Raw genomic sequence first — 20905 nt, forward strand, 5'->3', positions numbered from 1 at the left:
AAGGCCCTGGCTTGCTCATGGCTGCCAAAAATAACCAGAGTGGAATGAGAGAGCCTATGTGCACCACTGTCACTAGAACTATCCTGAAAATTTGAGCAGCTGCCAGAAAAATGGAGGTGGGGACGAAGGGGACAGTAGACCCACCCGACCACTGGCAGCTGGGAGAAATTTCCAGTACCAAGGAGACACGCCATCAAACGTGAGACAGCAAACGGGGGTTTCAGCAGGGCTCTGGGCCACATTTTCTCACAAAATTCTCAGGAAGGCAGGCACTGCAGATGACGAGGGAGGGCTGTGGCCTCAACGAGCCCCTCTGCCCTTTTTGTTTTCTGCGACAACAAGGAACCCACCTGCCAGAGTCTGGGAGGCCTCCGGGCTTGCCAGGGCTGATGCCACGGCCAAGGGCAAGCAAATGTCCAGCCCTCGGGAAAGAACAATTAGGTCATTCCCAAAGGTCTGATTTGACTTCACTTGTCAGGACTAATGATTTTTTGGTCTACAGGAAGATGTTCAGGCTCGATTAATGTCAACGGTGACCATAAATAAAAGAAACTGCTTTTGACCTGGCACAAGGATCTTTGAAGTTCACACGGTTTGCATTTCACAGGGGAGACCCCCCTCCACTGCCCACCTGCCTTCCTAGGCTCTAGTCAGCATTCTTAGAAACTCAGACTGTGTTTAACCCTGAGACCACGCTCCGTCCCTCTCCCCAGGGGATATTCCGAAGAAGGCTACTTCCCAGCCACAGAGCAAAGCATCTACGGTGTGACACCTCTAATTTGAGTCCAGTCTGGCTCCGAAGCAGGCTTCCCGAAATGCATGTCCTCCTCCCCCATGTCCGGCATTCGCCTTCCCTGCTCCCAGTCTTCAGACCTCCCAAACACGAAGTTAGGCTGTGGGACACCCGAATAAAACTGGTCTCCTATTATAAGACCCTCCTCCCACGCTGAGCCTGAGGTTGCTCCATCCTTGCAGCTTTCAGCACAGATTCCCGCCTCTCTCCCAGCCTCCAGCTCACCCTCAAAGATGGGCATCCGGGAGACGTCTCCCCCCATCTCTAGGAAAAGGGGCAAAATGCAATTTCCTGCAAACTAAAGAAATGCTGATGTTATGAGTTATGCCTGCCACCATCGCAGAAAATCATTTCTTATAAAAAGGGAGGCAAGGGGCACCTGGGTGGCTCAGTGGTTGAGTATCTGCCTTTGTCCCAGGTCATGATCCCAGGTTCCCAGGATCAAGCTCCCCGCAGGGAGCCTGCTTCTCCCTCTGCCTGTGTCTCTGCCTCTCTCTCTCTCTAATAAATAAGTAAAATCTTAAAAAAAAAAAAAAAGGGGGGGGCAATCTTGTTTTGCTCCTCCCATCCCCACTTTTTTTTTTTTTTTTTTTAAGATTTTACTTATTTATTCCTGAGAGACACAGAGAGGCAGAGACACAGGCAGAGGGAGAAGCAGGTGCCACACAGGGAGCCCGACATGGGACTCGATCCTGGGACTCCAGGATCACGCCCTGCGCCGAAGGCAGGCTCCAAACCGCTGAGCCATCCAGGCTGCCCACAAGATTGCTTTTTAAGTCTTCCTTCCTTCCAAGCCAGAATGACTGACAGGGACAATCAGGTGCCACCAACATGGAAGGAAGGGGGAGGGGAAAGGAGGAAGAGAATGGCAGGAAGGGCCCCCCACACACACTTCGTGGAAAGTGTTGCAAAGCAATCTGCTTACATTTGGAAGTAATCAAAATTACATCTCTAAATACTATTTCCCCCTGTTACAAAATCCCGCTTTGGAGAAAGAGAACTTTGAGTCCTGATTTCCTCTACTGTACACAACGGCAATGTACCCAAACCACACAAAAGCTTTGTTGCCTCCACAAAGAGGCACTGATACTTAAATCATGATAAAATTATAAAAATCTTCTACCCTCCCCCCTTTTTTTTTTCTTTGAATAGTCCTATCCTGCTTCTTCAGTAGATCTTGCACATGGCTGATAAGGGAGGTTTCGGCAATTACATCCCCGTGGGAATTGAGATAAAAAGCTGACCGCCCGGAATCTGTTAATGTAAAATCAAAAATAGTACACTTGGTATCTATCCTGGCAAGCGTCATGGAGGTGTGCTGACGTGGGTAGGTTAAGTTTTTTTCAACAGTGCAGCAGAGGGACATGGATTAAAAAAGAAAAAAAAAAAGACATCCACCAACATATTTAAGAAAAGCTCTGCTTCTACTACAACATTGTAATTCTATAGAGATTCCTTCCAAGAAGCATAGTGCACATTCACTTGGCACATTCATGGGACATTCAATGCATATAGTATCATTTAAAGAACATGGTCATTTCTTCCTGCAAGGCCAGCCCTTGGTTCCTTTCAATTTGGTCATCTACTGGGTTTTCTTTTAATGTTAAATTCTATTAAAGGAATAATTATAAATAGGTTGCCTAGACTACTTCTTCCTCCTGTTGCTTTTTTAAATCCCTATCATTCTTTCAAAGAATTTCATAATTTAGATCAGTTCTCCACAGGGCAGGGAGGGTGGGAGAGAAGGGGTAATGATCTTGCCACCCCAGGGGACACCTGGCTGGTGACATTCTGTGTTATCACAATGTTGGGAGGGCGTGCTACTGGCATCTAGCAGCTAGAGAGGCCAAGGATGATGCTGAACATCCTATGATGCACAGGACTGCCCTCCCCCTGCCCCAATAACAACGAAAAATCCTACCCAAAAGGTCAATAGTGCCAAGGTTGAGAAACCTGCGATTCTTTTCACCAATCAATATAACTGTGGAGATGTCGGCTCTGTTCCAGGCACCGCGCTTGATTCTTCTGACCGTGCTGGTGCAGAGTCCTCCTTCCTGTCCAGGAGCCCACATTTATATAACCCTTCTCCTTAGGGTCCACAGAGCCAACTGACACGCACACCAATCCCCAGGCATTTCAGGGAGAATCAGAGCATTAAGCAAAGAAGCATCAGGATATTCCTTCATTAAGTGAAGAGAGAAGGCCTAAGGGCACCAAGAATGCTTTCTCCTAAAGAGGAGATGAAATAGGGAGCAGTATCTGGATGGTCAGATTGCACTCCTGGAATATGTTAAAACCAAAAATAAGACCTTGGGTCATCATTTAAGAGACGATTCATAAGCCCATCAAGCGCCTTGAATTTTTTTCCTCTACTATGATTTCTCTGCTCACAGAAGGAGTTCAAAAAACATTCCTCAAGTCTCAAATCCACTCTTTAATAATGTTCCATTAAGGTTAAAAATCACTCCTGACAAGGCTGCTGAGACCCACGCTCTTTTCATCTGCACCCCGGGAAGAGAGCAGGGCTGGGAAGCAGAATAGGGTCAGATGTGGATTCCAACCTCCTGGCTTCACTTGGAATGAGATCAGAAGGGGAGAATGTTTCTTTGATCCAGCCTCTCTTGTGATCGAAATTCACCTTAAGGTTTTCTTCTAAGTACCATACAGGTGAACAATCAATCCGTCCCCCTGCACTGCTAAAACTGCCAACTGCCACCACGCCCGGTGAGGGGAATGGCCGGGCCCCCATTACAGCACAAGAGTGTCCTCATGTCCATCTTTAATGAGGCCCATGGCTCATGTGCTATCCAGACACACAGTGCGAGAGGCGGATCTGATTAAAGCTGGGAATGCAGAGTGATGGGAAAGGCTCTTAACCAGCAAAGTATGTAAATACGACCAAAGTTGTTCATTAACACATAGCAGCCAATATAAACTACTTTCCAAAATTAGCCGAAAAAAATCTGTGCAAAGCCTGACATTCCAGTGTTGCCGAGGGGTGGTGGGAGCTGTACTTTGAGCTGGGGGAGAAAGCTGTTCCAGTAGTTGCTGCCACAGAAATGGGTCCAAGAGCTTGGAGGGAGTTCTCGGAGTTTCAGCTGGGCGGGGTGGGGGGAAGCCCAGAGGTGGGACCACCATGTGGCATGGCTTGGGGTCCCTGGGAGCAGAACGGGGCTGCATGAAGGCATGGGTGGAGTAAGGGGACCAACCAAGATCAAGGCGCACTTCCGTCGTCTTCCCTTGGTTTGGGGCCACGTGTGGCTTCCACCGTGCACAGTCAGTGACGATCCAGGAGGAAAAGGCAACAGTGAAGGCTCTCTCCCAGTCTCAGCTGAGATCTCCATCCCAAAGTTGGATGGTTTCTCAACAATCTCTGAACTTGAGACTAGGAGGGCAACTTCCACCAACTGTGTGTGTTGTAGTCTTTGCTTCCCACATCCAAGAGCACATCTCCACCCCAGGACAACCAGAAAGCAAGGAAAATCAAAACAAACGCCAAACAACTGGAAAGAGAATGGGAGGGATGGGAGGCAAATGGAAAACTTCACATTTCAACCACGATTAAGGCTGGACTGGGTCGCATGATAAAGTAAAATATGCAAACCTCGGAAGAACGGCTGTATATCTCCTCTGTAGCTTAGAGACTGATCAAATACCATCTGTTGTGGCAGTTGTCATGGCAGCATTTTTCTCTGAATACCAGTGTAGCTGAGTGCAAAGCACACAAAAATGATTAATACAAATTAAGGCCACCTCTATGGGCGGTACCTGGGCCAAGGGGAAGATGGGGCTCCAGGCAAGCAGGTAAATGGGGTGCTAGTTTTCATGAGTTAAGACTTTCTCACCAAGTCCCTTGGAGATCTCCATCCCGGGAGGAAAGGCAAACAGTCGCTGCAGTAAAGTCAGGCACAGCTACAACCTTTTTTTTTTTTTAAATGATACCTAAAGAGATACCTAAAGCCTCAGCAATGGTGGACCCAGACCCCGGACAAGGCTGACCAAGAACGTGCGAGTTCTGCGCACTGTAAAAGCACAGTGCAGCTTCTTCGTGAGCCTCATACATCAGTTCAAACAACTTCCATCCAGGAGTGTGACCCTCATGCCTGATACTGCTACTTGTCAACAAAAATCATCATTCATTCATTCTTTTACCCATTCCTTGACCCATATCAACTGAGCACCTGCTGGGTACACGGTGGTGTTTAATCCCTAACCTCACAGAAGGGGACAGTTTAACACTGGGGACTGGGCATAAGTCAATAATGCACAAGGGAGGACAGACAACATCTGTCAGGTACTAGTCCTGATCTAGCCAGGGGATTGCAGGAGGAGGGGGTTGGATAAATGTGGTTTTTTAAAAAAAGATTTTATTTATTTATTTATGAGAGACACAGAGAGAGAGGCAGAGACACAGGCAGAGGGAGAAGCAGGCTCCATGCAGGGAGCCTGATGTGGGACTCGATCCCAGGACCCCGGGGTCATGCCCTGAGCTGAAGGCAGACGCTCAACCGCTGAGCCACCCAGGCTTCCCCCCACCCCCCATTTTATTTTTTAAGGATGGATAAAAATTTCTTAAGGAAGAGAGAGCATGCTGGTTCAAAGAGGCAGGGCTTTTGGTTCACCTATTCACTGATATAGCCCCAGCTATGTACTCCTCACTGGACACTCAACATTTGTTGCCTGAAGGGGAATTTGAGCTGAGACCTAAGAGTTAGCTGGATACTGAAAGTGGGGAGAAAAAAGTACACCCAACCTAGTAAACCTAAAGCATAAAAGATTCCACGCAGCATGTAGCATACAACGTTCTGGCAACCAAGAGAGAGTCAAAAAGGTGGGAGGACAGCAGGCAGAGAAGACGTGCTAGGAGATAGGATGCTGAGCAAGAGCAGAGGGCTGGCCACACCAGGCCACATCCAAGAGCTCACAGCAGAGAAAAGGCAGCGGTCCTTCCAGCTCTTATGGAGGAACAGTACTACCTCCCCAACCATCACCAGGACGACCGTAGTCAGGCCAAACCCTTCCAATCTGAAAGCTTGAGGACAGGCTATTTTGTGTCAGGGATGGCTCAAGAGGGGTCCTTGAAGTGGGGGCTTCAATGACCACTGGGCTGGGCATGGAGACAGGGAGGGATGGGAAGGGGAAGTCAGCATCGGTGGTCACATGCACTAGGAACATCTGCTTGCTAACCAACAGGCCTCCATGCCTTTCTTACTCCTTCCTCTGCCCCTTTCCAAAAATAAAAATAGAAAAGGGGGGGGGGTCGGAGAGGAGGGGAAGAAGTCCAATCATGAAACCAAACCAAAAAGCAAAATGAACTCTGGAGAAATGCCCTCCTAAATGCCTGTCTCATCTGTGTTGTCTCTTTCCTCTGCGTTCCTAGGCCATGACCTGGTGCAGGATTTGTCCAGCTGACTATTTTTTTTGGACACCTCTATCAGTGTTGGAGTCCAGTATCATCTCATGATCCCATGGCTCATGGGCCACAGCGTGGTTCTGGAGACACAGTCCCATGGAACTAAGCTGGTGGGGCCTGGCCATCATCTTAGGATACTCCAGAAACAAGGGATGCCTGGGTGGCTCAGTGGTTGAACATCTGCCTTTCGCTCAGGTCATGATCCTGGAATCCCAGGATGGAGTCCTGCATCGGGCTCCCTGGAGGGAGGTTGCTTCTCCTCCCTCTGCCTATGTCTCTGCCTCTCTCTCTGTGTCTCTCATGAATAAATAAATAACATCTAAAAAAAAAAAAAAAAACCCCACCCCAGAAGATACTCCAGAAACGAGGGAAATCTATATGGTGGCACATCAACTTCTCTTAGGTGGGGAGTTATTTAAGAGCATCTCTCCCTGTGAACCCTGTAAGTTGCTGCTTGCTTGGTTGATGCACGATGCCCTCCTAGCCCAGTAGCACAAGGGGTTCCAGACCCTCTGTCCCATCTTTGGCCCTTCAGCACATCAGCTTTAGCTTTCGTGGCAGCTGTGAAACAGAAAGCTGAAGAATGTAGAACTCAGGGGCTGCATGGGGCTTCGGTCCCTGTGTCTGTTTTCTCTTGCTGCTTCAACGCCTTGCCCCGCCTCTTCTTTTGATTTGGCAACTTTATCCACCTTATTGTATATGATATTTATAACTTCAGCTTTCCAAGATGTTGTCAAGTGTTCTAAAAAAAAAAAAAACTTTATAGAAGTCTCTCTGCTGCTATAGCAATTGGGTAAGTCCATATGGATTAAAAAAAAAAAAAAAAAACTCTTGCTGGAGGAGAAAAAAAATTGAAAACAAGAATCTCAAATTCCTCCAGTGACTATCTTTTTCCACTTTGCTTCCAAATGCTTAGAATATTTCATTTCCCTATTATATTCTGACTTCTCAATTTTTCCCTCGAGACAAAGAGAAATCTGGAAAGAGAGGGGTAGCTAAAGTTCTAGAAATCAGTCCTTACTCTGGAGGCTCCCATAATGGACCCTTCACAGTTGAGCTCTGTGGAGTATCCCCTTTGAGAGAGGATGGGGAAGTTCTACTGTGGATCTGCAAGGTCAGAAAGGCCCAGCGGATGCCCCTGTGCGCATCCCTTCAGCATGCCGTCGCTAACATCATTTCCCCACTACAGTTTCAGAGTCATGCTGCCTAGCTTCCCAGTGCTCCCCACAAAGGGTCTGTTCCAAGTTGAGGCCTCCAAGTTAGGAGCTGGATACAAGTGCTACAGGGGAACAGATTAGGGCTAAGGAGTGGCATTCAGGGACAAACACAGGCTTTGGAGTCAGACAAATCCGGGTTCCAATCCTGATTCTGCCGTTGACTAAATTATGATCTGCATTAGGTTACCTCAGGGGCCTGACCTGTGGAACGGGCACTGCACCACCTATCACACAGGGTGGTGGTGGTCATTACGTGAGAGGATGCTTTATGTGTGGTGCTTCGCAAGTGCCCAATAACTGGCAGTGTTTGTTCCCGTGTTGCCATTTTTGACATGACGTCCCTGGGCTATACTTCTGAGGCCACGACATGCCCAAAGCTACGTCTGGAGTTGGCCCCTGGCAAAGAGTTTGACGAGCTTACCTGGGCCGCCTTGCATTTGCTCCTGGCTTTCCCCTCAAGCCCGGCTATCCAGGGCTCTGGGTGCTCTTCATCCCCTAACGTTGGGCCTATGTCTCAGCAAGCCCGCTCTTGAAGAGATGGCAGTACACTAAATCACACCAGGGCAGAAGGACCACTACTGGCTTCCCAAGGGTTACCTCTCCCATGGGTACCTATATTCTATCACAATTATTGGGCGACAGTTATCTGTCAAAAGAATATGGGCTCTGGACTCCTCTCCATTGGATTCTGGTTCCCATAAGACCCAAGCAAAATTAGTAACCGCTTCGAGCCTCCAATTCATCTGGAACATAGGGATGTGGATACCTATCTCAACAGAGATACTGAGGCATAGATGGGTTGACCTGGGTCAAGAGTCTGGAACTTCACATGGCCAGAATTTTAAAAGACTCCTTCTTCATATAATTCCGTAAACCGCAGAATAAGAGCAATCACCGGCCTCTCCTGCAAGTGAGGGATCATGTTGGAGTTGTGAGACACTCTGAGGCTCGCTGCATTACACGACACTAGTACGGCCTCTCTATGAATGGGTTTCTTAGAGCTAGAATTAATTCACTTCAACTCTGCTAGAATCAGCACTTTCTGTCCCAAAAGATTTCTGGTCAAAATCTCTTTTACTTAGTTACATAAAAAAAACCCCGAAGAAAACAGACAGTTTCTTAAGAAGGAGCAAGGGTCTTCTGCAGAAAACCCTGGCTTTTCCTACAGAGAAGGCTACTGACTCGGATGCCAACTTCAACAAGGAAGCCCTGCCTTCTGGACCGCAAATGTGTGGCTGCCTCTTGAACCAACAGAGGAGAGCAGTGCCGTGGACACTTGCTAGAGAATTTCACCCAAGGAACTAACTACAACTTGGTAGCCCCAACCATTCTTTGATGAATAATGACCAATTACTCTCGTGCAGTCTTTCTCTGCTCTAGGGGAAGGGGAAAGCGAGGTGGGAAGCCAGCGTGGTCCTTCCTCACGCGGCACACAGCCTCTTACACAAAAGCAGACTTGAAGCAAGTATCTCCCCACTCGACACAGGTCACAAACGTGGTAAGGGTTAACTCACACCTCTCACTATTTTTAATCTAGTTCTTTTTTGCATCTTTGCCATATCTACATCCTTAAACCCATAAACCAACCACAAAGTCTTCAAAAGGCAGAACAGAAACATAATACGAAACAAACCAGCAGATCCTTCATATACTTCTTGAATGCAGCAAATCCTCAGTTTTGGAAATGCCACTAGAAAAGATCATTTTACCTGCAAAGCAAGTACATGTAAACAAATAGGGAAACGGGATCGTTTGCAGACGAAGGGCAAGAGCCACACTTGTCCACCAGTGCGGGGGCCGGTTCCCTTGTACCAGCCTGTGAAGGCAGCTCTGCGGTGCAGCCAGTTCCCCGCGATCTGTAGCTAGGGTTCTTCTGGGTTGCTCGTGAGCAGTCAGTCGGTGGGTTTCGACCCTGCAACTCCAAGGATAGCCTGCACGCAAGTGCAAGACACACCCTGGCAGCACCACCAGCCAAGAAAGCAAAGCCAAGCACAGTGCCTTACTACTCAGTTCAGAATCCTGCAAGACTTTGCCCTCCCGCCAGTGAAGGCTGCGATGAAGGCATCTGCTCTGTCGTCCTGTGCCTGCATCTATCACCCTGTAGTGCTCTTTTCTGCGGGAGATGTAATTCAAAACTTGCCCTTCCCTGTCCACTCCAAGTCCAGATGCTGCTAGCAATTAGTGGGTTATTATTATATATATATTATATATATATAATATTATATGCCAGGCACACTACTATATAGCACCTTTTGTATGTATACATTACCTCAATCTATTTCTTTTTTTTTTTTTTAATTTTAAAAAGCTATTAGGTATGGCTACAGATGGAGCCTGAACTCTAGATTGCCCTGGTGATGATTAACACATAATTTGGGAGCTTTTGCAAGTGGTACACAAAATATACCAAGAACCTAGATTTGATTAATAGTTACAGATTCTAAAATTTGTGACCTAAGCAAAGCGCCACATGCCAGCCTACCAGAAATCATGTTATCCAAAATTACAAATGCTATGAATAATTAAAATAATTCTCAACTCTGTTCACTGCCATAGGCAGAATGTCAGAGACGCAAAGCCCACCGGAAGAAGAGAACAGACTAGACAAGGAAGGTCTCTATTACAGGATATCCTTGAGCTTTCCAAGGCTACAAGATATCTAATGCACCTGGGAAGAAACAGTGGACAATTTTTAACTTGTCATATAATGCTAATCTCTGTTACTATTTCTGTCCTTGTCAAGTATTCCATTGAACCGGATAGGATTGCAATTTTTGGAGGTAAAAGAAAAGGTTAAATATTGGGCCTTTCAAACAATTCTATCTATATTATTAGGAAAATACACTCCCCCTGAAGGTTAAAATTAAACTGTTGGGTGACTATAAAAATAGAGCACTTTAGAGCTAGTCATAAATAAAGTACCAGTACATCTGAAGCTCAGAATAAAATCTCCACAAGTCTCTCTGAAAGGAGTCGCACAAGACAGGGGGGTAAACATCAAGTCAAAAGAAACACGCCAGCTGCAGGCTAACCCTTAAAAGGCACTTTGCTTTAGAGCTTCTTCCGCTGCAGGATCCCCTTTGAGAAGCAGAACAGGGCCCGGGAAAGGCTTTAATTCCCATTTGATTTCTCTCAAAATCTCCCAGGAAAGGGAGCTAGTTACCCTTCACAACAGGGAAGGGAATCCAGGCTGCATGTCCTCCTCCTCTCGTCTTCCTCCTCCTTCAGAGGAAATGTGTGAGACAGAGGAGGTTTTTGCCACCAGCTTCCATCTTCTCCTGCAGATAAAGCTCATGTCAAAGTGTTGTCATCTGCATCGTGACTGGAGCCATTACTAAGAGGAGATTTTACCCTCCCAGAGAGAGGGATTAGGGATGGCACAGAACCAGAGGGGAAGCCTGTGGATTTCTCAGCTCCTTGGCTCTCCCAGGGTAAGGCCCTTGACTTCCCTAAGCTTCAGTTTTCCTTTCAGAGAAATAGGGATAATTATCCCTTTCCCAAAAGCCTGACAGAGTACCTTCCAAGAAACCGATACCTACATGTTTAGAAAACGTGAAACACTGGGATAAATTCTTTGGCAGACATTATTATTTCAGTTCATTTTCACCAGTAGGTGAGGTAAACACTATCACTGTTTTCCAAACGGGGAAATGGAGGCACAGGGTACTAAAGTGACCTCCGAAAACTGTAGTTACTAAATAAATGGTAGAGGTGGAATTGGAACAACTTAATGGAAAGAGGTTTAAAGCTGTGAAGCCCTCTACAAACATGGAAGTTAACCACCAAATGGCAAGAGCTTCACTATTGTTCTGGACCACTCTGTTTGGTCACCTCCCCTACCCTGGGGGCTTAGGCTGACCCTGTGACCATGTGACCAGGCGAATAATGGGTCCCTCCAAACCAAATCCCATCTTCCTATCAGAAGGACAAAGGGGGGATCCCTGGGTGGCGCAGGGGTTTGGCGCCTGCCTTTGGCCCAGGGCGCGATCCTGGAGACCCGGGATCGAATCCCACGTCGGGCTCCCGGTGCATGGAGTCTGCTTCTCGCTCTGCTTCTCTCTCTCTCTCTCTCTCTGTGACTCTCATGAATAAATAAATAAAATCTTTAAAAAAAAAAAAAAAAGGACAAAGGGCACTTCATAGAGGAAGGAGCTGGCTTTTCCCACTTTCTCCTGTACATGTTTTGTGAGAGATATTTATGCCCTTTTCTAGTGTTTGAAATCTTCAGGAGCAGAAATGATTCATATAAACATTGATGGGCATTATTTTGAAGTCAAAATGCTCCCCCAACAAGGATCTTTCAAAGCCCCCTAGGCCAGTGCTTAGGATCCCTGAGGAAGTTCATGACAATCATAAGAATACAATAGTTGGAGGATCACAAACCTCAAATGCGTGTAATGAATGAATAACAAAAGCTGCGCGTAAGACTAGAGGGAATGGTGAGGAATAGGACAAATGCAGCCCACACCCACCTCGAGGGGGCGGCTGCTGGCTGTTTTAGCCAATTGTGGCCTGAGGAGTGCCAACCCAGCACTAACAGATCATCAGGTCTTTTCTGAAAGGAAGGAAGGCAGAAAGGAAGAAAGAGAGTGTGAGGGAGAGAGGAAGAAGAAGAAAGAAAAAAAAGAAAAAAAGCTGGAAGATCAGTTTTTATGAAGTACATTGATTTTCATCTATTGGCATTGACTCAGTTTTTATTCTAGTTTTAAAAGGTCTTCTGGGACCTGACCTGAGCTTGTTGGCAAGCGACCTCCTCCCCTTGCTGGGGTTGAGCACACTGGCATGCACCTACTGACCAGTCCCCAACTCGAGGCTGACCGGGCTTTAACCAAGTACAGAGAGGGAGTCCTTGCTCTGTTCTGCTTCTGGGGAAAAAACAACAACAACAACAAACAAACACACATACAAAAACACCCCTTTGATGCTAGGCTGAAACATAAGAACCGCATGAAGACATATGCAAGGAGGTGGATCCAAGCATGAGGCCCAGATGGCTGTTCCATAAACCACAATCTACATGGTTATAAATCACCATCCGATTTCTCTTTTAGCTCAGGAAGATGTGTAGCTATTCTCCCTCCGCTTATGCTCATGTTTGCTAAGTTCCTTAACCTTACTGAGCACCGCCAATGCCTCGCTCCCAAGGCAGGTGTGCTGAGCGCTTCTTTAGTGAATACGCACGGAGCATCTACCAGGTGCCAGGCCATATGGGCACAGCGACAGATGCAACATCGCCCTCAAAGACGTTAATGTCTACTGAGATACAGGCAGCGAAGGACAATGTGCTAAAGGATTATCGCTTCAATTTTTCAATAGAGGAACACACGGGTCACACAGGTTAAGTGAGCTAGAAGGGACACAGAACACATTAGCAGACTCCAAGACCATGGCCATGTGCACGATTCAGATCTTATCCACTCAGAGCTCACTACAGTTCTCGGGCAGGAGGATGTCTAAAGCATCTTAACCTTCCCAAAAAGGCAAACCGACTCATTCAAAATCCTTAAATTTAAATAAACCCTTCAGAGATCCTGTTAATTTTTAAAATTTTAAACAACTTTGCCAGCTAATTTATGTTTACCTGCCTGTTTTCACAGGCAGAGCCTGAAAGAGGCTTTTTGTACTTGGCTTGAAGACAACCTTTGACAGAGTGTGGTCACCAGACCAGCAGCATCGGCATCCCCACCCAAGATTTGCTCGTGAAAAATGCAAATACTCCAGCTCCACCCCAGGCCTACTGAATCAGCAGCTCTGGAAGTGGGGCCCAGCACTGTTGGGACAAGCTCTCCAGGTGACTCCCCTGTGCACTCAGAAGCGAGCAGCACTGCCCTGGGAGGCCTTGCCAAACCAAACACTGCTTCCTTCATCAAATAAAAATAACCTGCTATAAGGGGGTCTTTTCGACATGCCTTTGTAACTCAGTTAAAATATAAAATAGTGAGAGAAGATTCGAGAGAATTTCTTGGCTGAGGACCACTCTAGTTTCTTTATAGCGTTGAAAAATACAAAAGACATATCCCATATGTGACATATTAAAATTTGAGGGGTAACATCACCCTCACTCTCTGGGAAAGCTCCTGACCAGTTGGGCCATTAATTGTTTAGCTCATCCATCTAAGAAACATGAGCCGAGGGATCCCTGGGTGGCGCAGTGGTTTGGCGCCTGCCTTTGGCCCAGGGCGCGATCCTGGAGACCCGGGATCGAGTCCCACGTCGGGCTCCCGGTGCATGGAGCCTGCTCTCCCTCTGCCTGTGTCTCTGCCTCTCTCTCTCTCTCTGTGTGACTATCATAAATAAATAAAAATTAAAAAAAAAAAAAAAAGAAAAGAAACATGAGCCGAGCACTTCCAATGTACCTAGCACCATGCCAGGTGCTGGGAACACGGAGATTTTTATTGAACCCAAAAGTGAAACACACACTATACATATTACAAAGCTTTGATGTTAATAAAATATGATAAATTTCTCAATATTTGTTTAAACATATTAGTAACAAGACAGACACGCATCAGTTGGGGAACGCAGTCCCTACTCATCAGTGTATGTTCACGAAGAGGTCAGGAATACCTGGAGCCCAACTTGTGATTGGCACCTGTGGCTCCCGAGACAACTTAGTGCCTGAAGTGACCCGTGATATGGCTGCACGGTGCTGGAAACTTACTGTGGGGCTCCCTTCTCCCCCTACCTCCCTACAGTAGTCTGCTTCGAATTTAGCACAAACTTCATTCTCAAGTGTCCTAATGATGGAAGCAACTTCCGGTCAACTCCGAAATCCAAGGGGCTTGTAGGAGCAGCATGAGCCTCCGCTAGAAACTACAACAGCTTAATGCAGCAGGAATTATTTTGGTTGAATCCCAGAGAGTATTAGTTTCCTACTTCGGCTGTCACAAGTGACCAAAATGTAGTGGCTTAAAGCAATCTGAAATTATCTTGTAGTTCCAGAGGAAAATCAGTCTCGGGGAGCTACAATAAATGAGTTGGCCAGCTGTACCCATTCTGGAGGCTCTAGGGAAGAATCGGTTTCCTTCTCTTTTCTAGCTTGTAGAGGCCACCTGCGTGCCTTGGTTCACGGCCCCTTCTAACATCTTCAGAGCCAGAGAACAACATCTTCCAATCTCTTGCCTCCCACTCCCGCAGTCACATGTCCTCAACTCACCTTGTCGCCCTTAGAAGGATTCTGGTGATCCCACTGGGCCTGCCCAGATAATCCAGGATAAGCTTCCTATCTCAAAACCCTTAATTTAGTCACACCTGCACAGGCCCTTTTGTTACATAAGATAACATACTCACACAAGTTTGTAAGATTAGTATGTGGACACCTTTGGTGGGTCCACTGCTCAGCCTACCACACTGGGTGCCTACTTTGAGTATGAAAAAAACCTTTCGATGCACAATAGTTAGGATATACATGACTCATAAACAGAGAAGGGAATGAACAGCTAATGTGCTATGAGCCAGTATGATACCAGGTGCTTATTATGCCATTGCTCACCGATCCCCGGCAGGGACCCTGGGAGGCAGCTTCCAGTATAATCTCCCTCTCACAACTGAGGGAAGGCTCAGATTGAGTAACCTGCCCAACACACATGGCCCGGGGTTGGGAGACCCAGGTCTGGCCGATTCTAGTCGTCATCTTCTTCCTCAAACAAATCTCCTTCCCAGGAAGGAAGGCCTCATCCCCAAGCTCCACCCACAGTGTAGAAGGGCCAGTATTACAGATATAATGCTTGTACCTCCAGGTCACAGTCCATCTCTTCTCTTCTTTAGTTTCCTTATACATAGAGGAGCCTAGCAGTTAAGGGAATAGACTCCAGAGCCAGACTTCATATCCCAGCTTGTCGCTTATTAGTTGTCTGACCTCATGCTCATTACTAAACCTCTGTTTCCTCATCTGTGAAATGGAAATAAAGGTAACTGCTCTCCCAGGATTTTATGAAGATAAAAATCTGTCATTGCAGGTGTCTAAAGCATCACCCGGTCATAAGTCTATGAGATATGTGCTTGCTATTCTTCCGTAAGACTGAGTCTGAGACAAAGGCAATAACCCCAGGCTCTACAGCGTGAGGGGAAGAGGAGAGATTCTCTAACATGACTTATATTTAGCCCCTAGCAGAGCGCAGCAAATGGCATCAGGCTCTAAGGTCTCCATACCATTCATTCAATGGAATGAACAAGATCTACTTCTCTTTCTATGAGAATAAAAGGAGTTAAAACATTAAAGCATTTTTTTTTTTTAGATTTTTATTTATGGATTTACTTAGAGACAGAGAGAGAGACCTTGAGCAGGGGGTTAAAGCAGAGGGAGAGGGAGAAGCAGACTCCCCGCTGAACAGCTAACCTGATGCGGGGCTCAATCCCAGGACCCCAAGATCTTGACCTGACCCCAATGTGGACACTTAACTGACCAAGCCATCCAGGTGCCCCAAGCACTTAACCATTTTTACTATCAATGTCAGTAATCTCTGGTGGTTGTAAGGATGCTTAAAAATGCTTATCTCAAGCAACATTAAAGAACTCAGTAAACTAAAAATCAACTACACTGACTAGGGTTCTCTGGATAAACCAAGAAAAAAAGGAATTAAGAGAAGGAAAGATACTCCTAGGAAAATGCTAAGGAACTTCCAGTACCCAAATCACAGACATAGATAAGATGTGACAATGTATACTACAGTCCTGTAGTCACATGGATAAGTCCAGGCCAGCTCCCTTCTTGGTCCTTCTTGGTCCTTCCAGCCATCCGTCTGCCCATCCATCCCACATTTATTAAACACCTACTAGGTGCCAGTCATCTAAGTATACCCTATGTTAGGATACTCGGGTGAAAGACATGGCATCTCCCTCAAGAAGACAGTTGAGCAGACAACCACAAGGGAGTGCTATGAGAAACGCAAACACAGAATATCAGGGGAAACAGAAGACAACAGGTACCTAATTATCTCAACCACTTGAGATGACAATTGACCTGAAGATGAAAGGTCACATTATCCAGGTGGGACAATCATCAGCTCTTCCAGGCAGCCTGGACAGCATGTAGCTAAGTACAGAGACAGGAGTGCACAGCCTCTTTGGGGGTCCCCCATGTTCCAGTATGCCTGGGGTATAGAGTGGCCCAGCGGCCAAGAAATGATGGTAACTGGGTTGTGAAGGACCTTTGAGTGAGTGTTCAAGAGTATGGAAAGGGAAGTGTATAGCCCACAACAGTTTAAACAGGGGTGTGACCAAAGAGGCAGAGAGATAGACATGGGTGTTGCCTCCGTGTTGAAAGAGGCTATGGGCCCAACCATAAGCAGTGACAGGGGATGTGGCCCTGAGAGGGAAGTAGTGGATGCTTCCTGCTGATCTCGGCTCTGGACTCTTTCCACTTTGCTTTAAATTCTAAGTGGCCTGTGGACTTTTTCCTCATTTCTTCTTGGTTCTGTAACATGTGTGTGCCCTTAGGGTGGTATAAAAATAGGCCCAGGGGCCTAGGGAAGAGGCTACTCAGCTGCCCAAGGATCTCAGGCACTCCCGAGGCATGTGGCCTGCTCTCTCTCAGCTGTTGGGAGGGCTCAAGGTCACTGGGCCTGGAAACCTGATTCTGTTGCAGATGGCCTTTCCTTGGCCCAGGAAGCTCTGTGGAGAACACAGTGGGAGGTACCTGGCACCAGGGCTGTCCAGGGCCATCTCAAGAGGCTGCCTCTCACTAGGGGCCTCCCGCTCCTTTTTCAGCTCTTGAGGTTCCATCAACAGGTCAACTCAGGCCCTTTCCAGAAATACTCAGTCTCCTCCCTTCTGCAGATTCTGCTATATCCACAAAGGAAAAACAAGAGCAGGGGTTGGGGAGGTAGAGACTATTTTTATTACACCCCTTCTCTGTCACAGAAGTGAACACCACAGGCTCTTAAACTAGACAGGCCTGGGTTCGAGCTGCACGTCTGCTTCCTACGTTGAGTAATCTGGGACAAAAAAAGAGACGTTGTAAAGCCTCAGTCCCCGTGTGCAATTTTTTAGGGCAGGGAAAAAAGGGATTCTGCTCATAGAATGTAAGTGTGAAAATCACTGCTCAGCCCTTCTCGTCTACAAGCAAACTCCTATTGTTTGGGGAACTCAGGAGCTCCCACGTCCCTGGGGACTCCTGGAAGGGCAGGGTAGGGGGCAGAGCTGTGCCCTAAGCAGCAGGGGTGCTGAACTTTGGGTCTCTGAAGCCCCAGGGGACTCATAACCTAGTCAGGCTGTGTGCAAAATTCTGGGTGTGCATGATCTGGGGAGGAAAGGAAGGGCTGGGCTGCACTTAGCCTGGCACCTGGCACAACACAAACACTCGACAGGCCCTAGCTGTACTTTACCATTGTAATCAGTACTATCCATTCTTATCCCTTTCGTTGGCTCATTAGTACTACAAAAACTTTATGAGCTATGTATTATCAACCCCACTCTATAGAACAGGAAATAGAGCCCTCACAAAGTTAAATAACCAGCTCACAGCCACAGAATAGCAGAAAACGAAATTGAACTTAGCCTACATGGTTCCCAAGCCCAGCTGGTCCTCAATCTAGAAGCACTGCAGGAAGGGGGCACCTGGGTGGCTCAGTAGGTTGAGCATCCGACTCTTGGTTTCAGTTCAGGCCATGGTCTCAGGGTCGTGAGATCGAGCTCCACCTTGGGCTCCACGCTCAGCTGGGAGTCTGCTTGAGGTTCTCCCCCTCCCCACTCCACCCCCTGTTCTCTTGCTCTCTAAAAATAAATAAATAAAATCTTTAATATAAAAAATAAAAGATAAAAAAAATAGAAGCACAAGGGAAGAGGGCAGGGAGCTCGGAGAGCTCAGAAGTGGCTGTGCGCTGGGAGGCCTCAGATGACCCCGGGCCTGAGACCAGGGACCAGAGGGATAAACAGGCCCGGGGCTTTCCGCTGAAAGGGCCAGCAGGCCTTGCTAACTTTGCACCTTCCTAACGGCCACCAGAAAGCCAAGCCGTGTAAAATAACAATGATCAAAAAAGAAAACCAGCCCCTGCAGCAGCCATTCATCAGCTCCAAAGTGAGGCAACGTCTCGGAGCCCAGGGGTTCAGAGGAGAGGCAGTGCCCTCGGGCCAGGCCCCGGGCTAGGTTTCTCCTTCCAAACCAATGCACAACTCTGCTGAACACAGCACTTGAAAGCCAGAAAGATGCCCCTGGGTTGCCATGGCAATGCCTAACAGACAAAACATCTGAACCAGCTCTAACGCACACACACAAACTCATTTAAAGGGCCAGATGGACGGATGGTGGGTGAGAGGGGGCGGGAGCATTTCTATGCCCCTTCTCCAAGGCCAGGGACCCAAAAGTGTCTAGGGCAGCCTGAAGCTGGCCAAAGGACTCCTTCAACTGAGGCCAGCTCGCTAGGGAAAGGAAAGTCGCTGCCATGCCTCTCTGCCTCGTGCTCATGGTCACAGTCCGGTCCTAGGGCCACCAGGGGGTCACAGTATATGCTAATGGTTCTGCTCCACCTCTCCCTGGGACCACCCTCCACCACCTGGCACTTGCTTGGGGAAAGAGGGACGGGTTATGCGGGCCTACAGCAGCATCAGGAGGATGGGATATGCCCCTAAGTATGAAGGGGCTCACAAACCTTGCGGCACCGAGCAGAGATAAGTCAGACCTAATAATAAAATCACCATCATTTCTCACTATGTGGCCTCAGTTCCCAGATCCCATGACTGAACTTCCCTCTACAGGGCTGGATGACCATGGGTATTTTCCTTTAAAACAAACAAACGAACAAACACTTCCACTCCAGGGCCCAGTAGGGGGTCGCTCTCCAAAATGTGGCAACCTGGGTAGTGATGAAGAATGCAGAAGACTTGTCCCAGACCTGAAGACCCCCATGCCTATGGGGTCTGTTGTACTGTGGGCTCTTCATGCCCCACTCCTTATCGCAGAAGAGGAGTCTCAGCAGATACAGCTCATGGCACTTCGGGAAGATCCTAAGCAAATGCTGCAAAACCTGCCTTTGCAGAGTCCAGGACTAGCTGCAGTAAAGAGATGCTCCAGGAATGTGAATCCTTTTCCACCCATCACTCCCCTATGGCAAACCCTCTTGCCTTTCAGACTCACCCTTAGGAATTACTCTTAAATCTCCCTTGTTCTCAGGTGGAATGAGCCCCCACTGCACTACGCACAGATGTTTGTGTACCGGCTGTGCTATTCTTCCCTGGTCTCCTGCCCGCTCATCACAGAGTTCCTGGAGGGCAGGGATCACATCTTGTTCACCTGAGCATTCACCTGGCCCACCCCAGTGCCCGGCATTAGTGAGCACTCTGCAAATGTTTGCCGATCGCACTGTGCATCAGTGCCCTTGGGATTTTCTAGTGCCTGTGCCAGAGCTAACTGCTCTCACTTCCCCATCCTCCTGGGAAAGAACATTTGAAGCAGAGCCCGGAGTGCAGGGATTTGAGACCTGAGCCACTGGGCAGCCTGGTGGGTCAGGAGAAGTGAGGGGGCTGTGCCTCCCCCTCCCCCACAAAAATCAAAGCTCTTGGCCCTACTCACAGATTAGCTGATGGACTGAACTTACCCCTTGAAAACCAGAACAGCACCCATTCCTCCTTCTCTAAAACAGGATTGCTTTACTCTGGCTCCTTCATTCAAGGCTCCCAAAGGGGTTCTGTTACTTTAGGGAGCGAGGACATCAACTCTGCTGGTTATTTTCAAGGGATAGACAGTTATCCTCTGAACAGGTGCACTCCCCAAGTTCTTGCCTCATTGCGTGTCATCCTCCTCTTACCAACATGGTGCTCCCCGCATGCCTTCCCCTCTGTCCCCTCCAACTAGGCAATTTTTAGCAAACAGCAGCAAATCTCTATCATGGACTACCCTCGGTAAAGCCTAATTGGGAGTCCGACCTTCTAGGAATCTATGTGCCACCCACTGTGCCATATTCCCAAAGTATGCTTCCTAGGAGTAGAAATGCATTAACCGTGTATATGCTCGTACAGGTGCATGTGGGTGCACCCGCACACACGCGCTCAGGGGTCCTAGTAGATGGGACAATGTCTGTGCTTGTCTAAGAAGCACCTCCTGTGTGCTCTGGGTAAGGTTCTGTCTTATGGATTTGTCACAGTTTGTGATGTAGGGCTAACAACAATGGCCCTGTTGTCTTTATCATCCTTCTCATTTCCTACAGAATGGAATGGCTGTGGCAGAGGTTTTCACATTTTCCTAGACTCACATCCTGTATGCTGAACTATTCTCTGCTACGTTTGCCACCAGACCGTGTCTGCCTCCCCGCCCCTAAGCTGGAACTAATTATCACAGACAATTATAGGATTTCATATTCCTGTGTTCTAAAAAAAAAAAAAAAAAAAAACACCCACAGGCCATGAAAAGAAAAAAAAGAAAACAATACTTTCACAGCTGAAAGAGTTAGAGAAACCACAAAATTGCATTGGTGCCATTGGTAGCATTTATAAATAACATTTGGCATATTGAACTAAATTTGCACCAAAGAATCTGAGGTGACATTA

The 20905-nt window shown here is 47.5% G+C and overlaps 1 protein-coding gene across 6 annotated transcripts in view; it reads right to left on the bottom strand.

Moving 5' to 3' along the window:
• NAV2 (neuron navigator 2) overlaps nt 1-20905 on the bottom strand; it is a 726136-nt gene that overhangs the window by 244781 nt on the left and 460450 nt on the right. The gene's annotated exons all lie outside the window — the stretch shown is intronic.

This window comes from Canis aureus, chromosome 23 (genome assembly GCF_053574225.1).
Source record: "Canis aureus isolate CA01 chromosome 23, VMU_Caureus_v.1.0, whole genome shotgun sequence".
Lineage (NCBI taxonomy): Eukaryota > Metazoa > Chordata > Mammalia > Carnivora > Canidae > Canis > Canis aureus.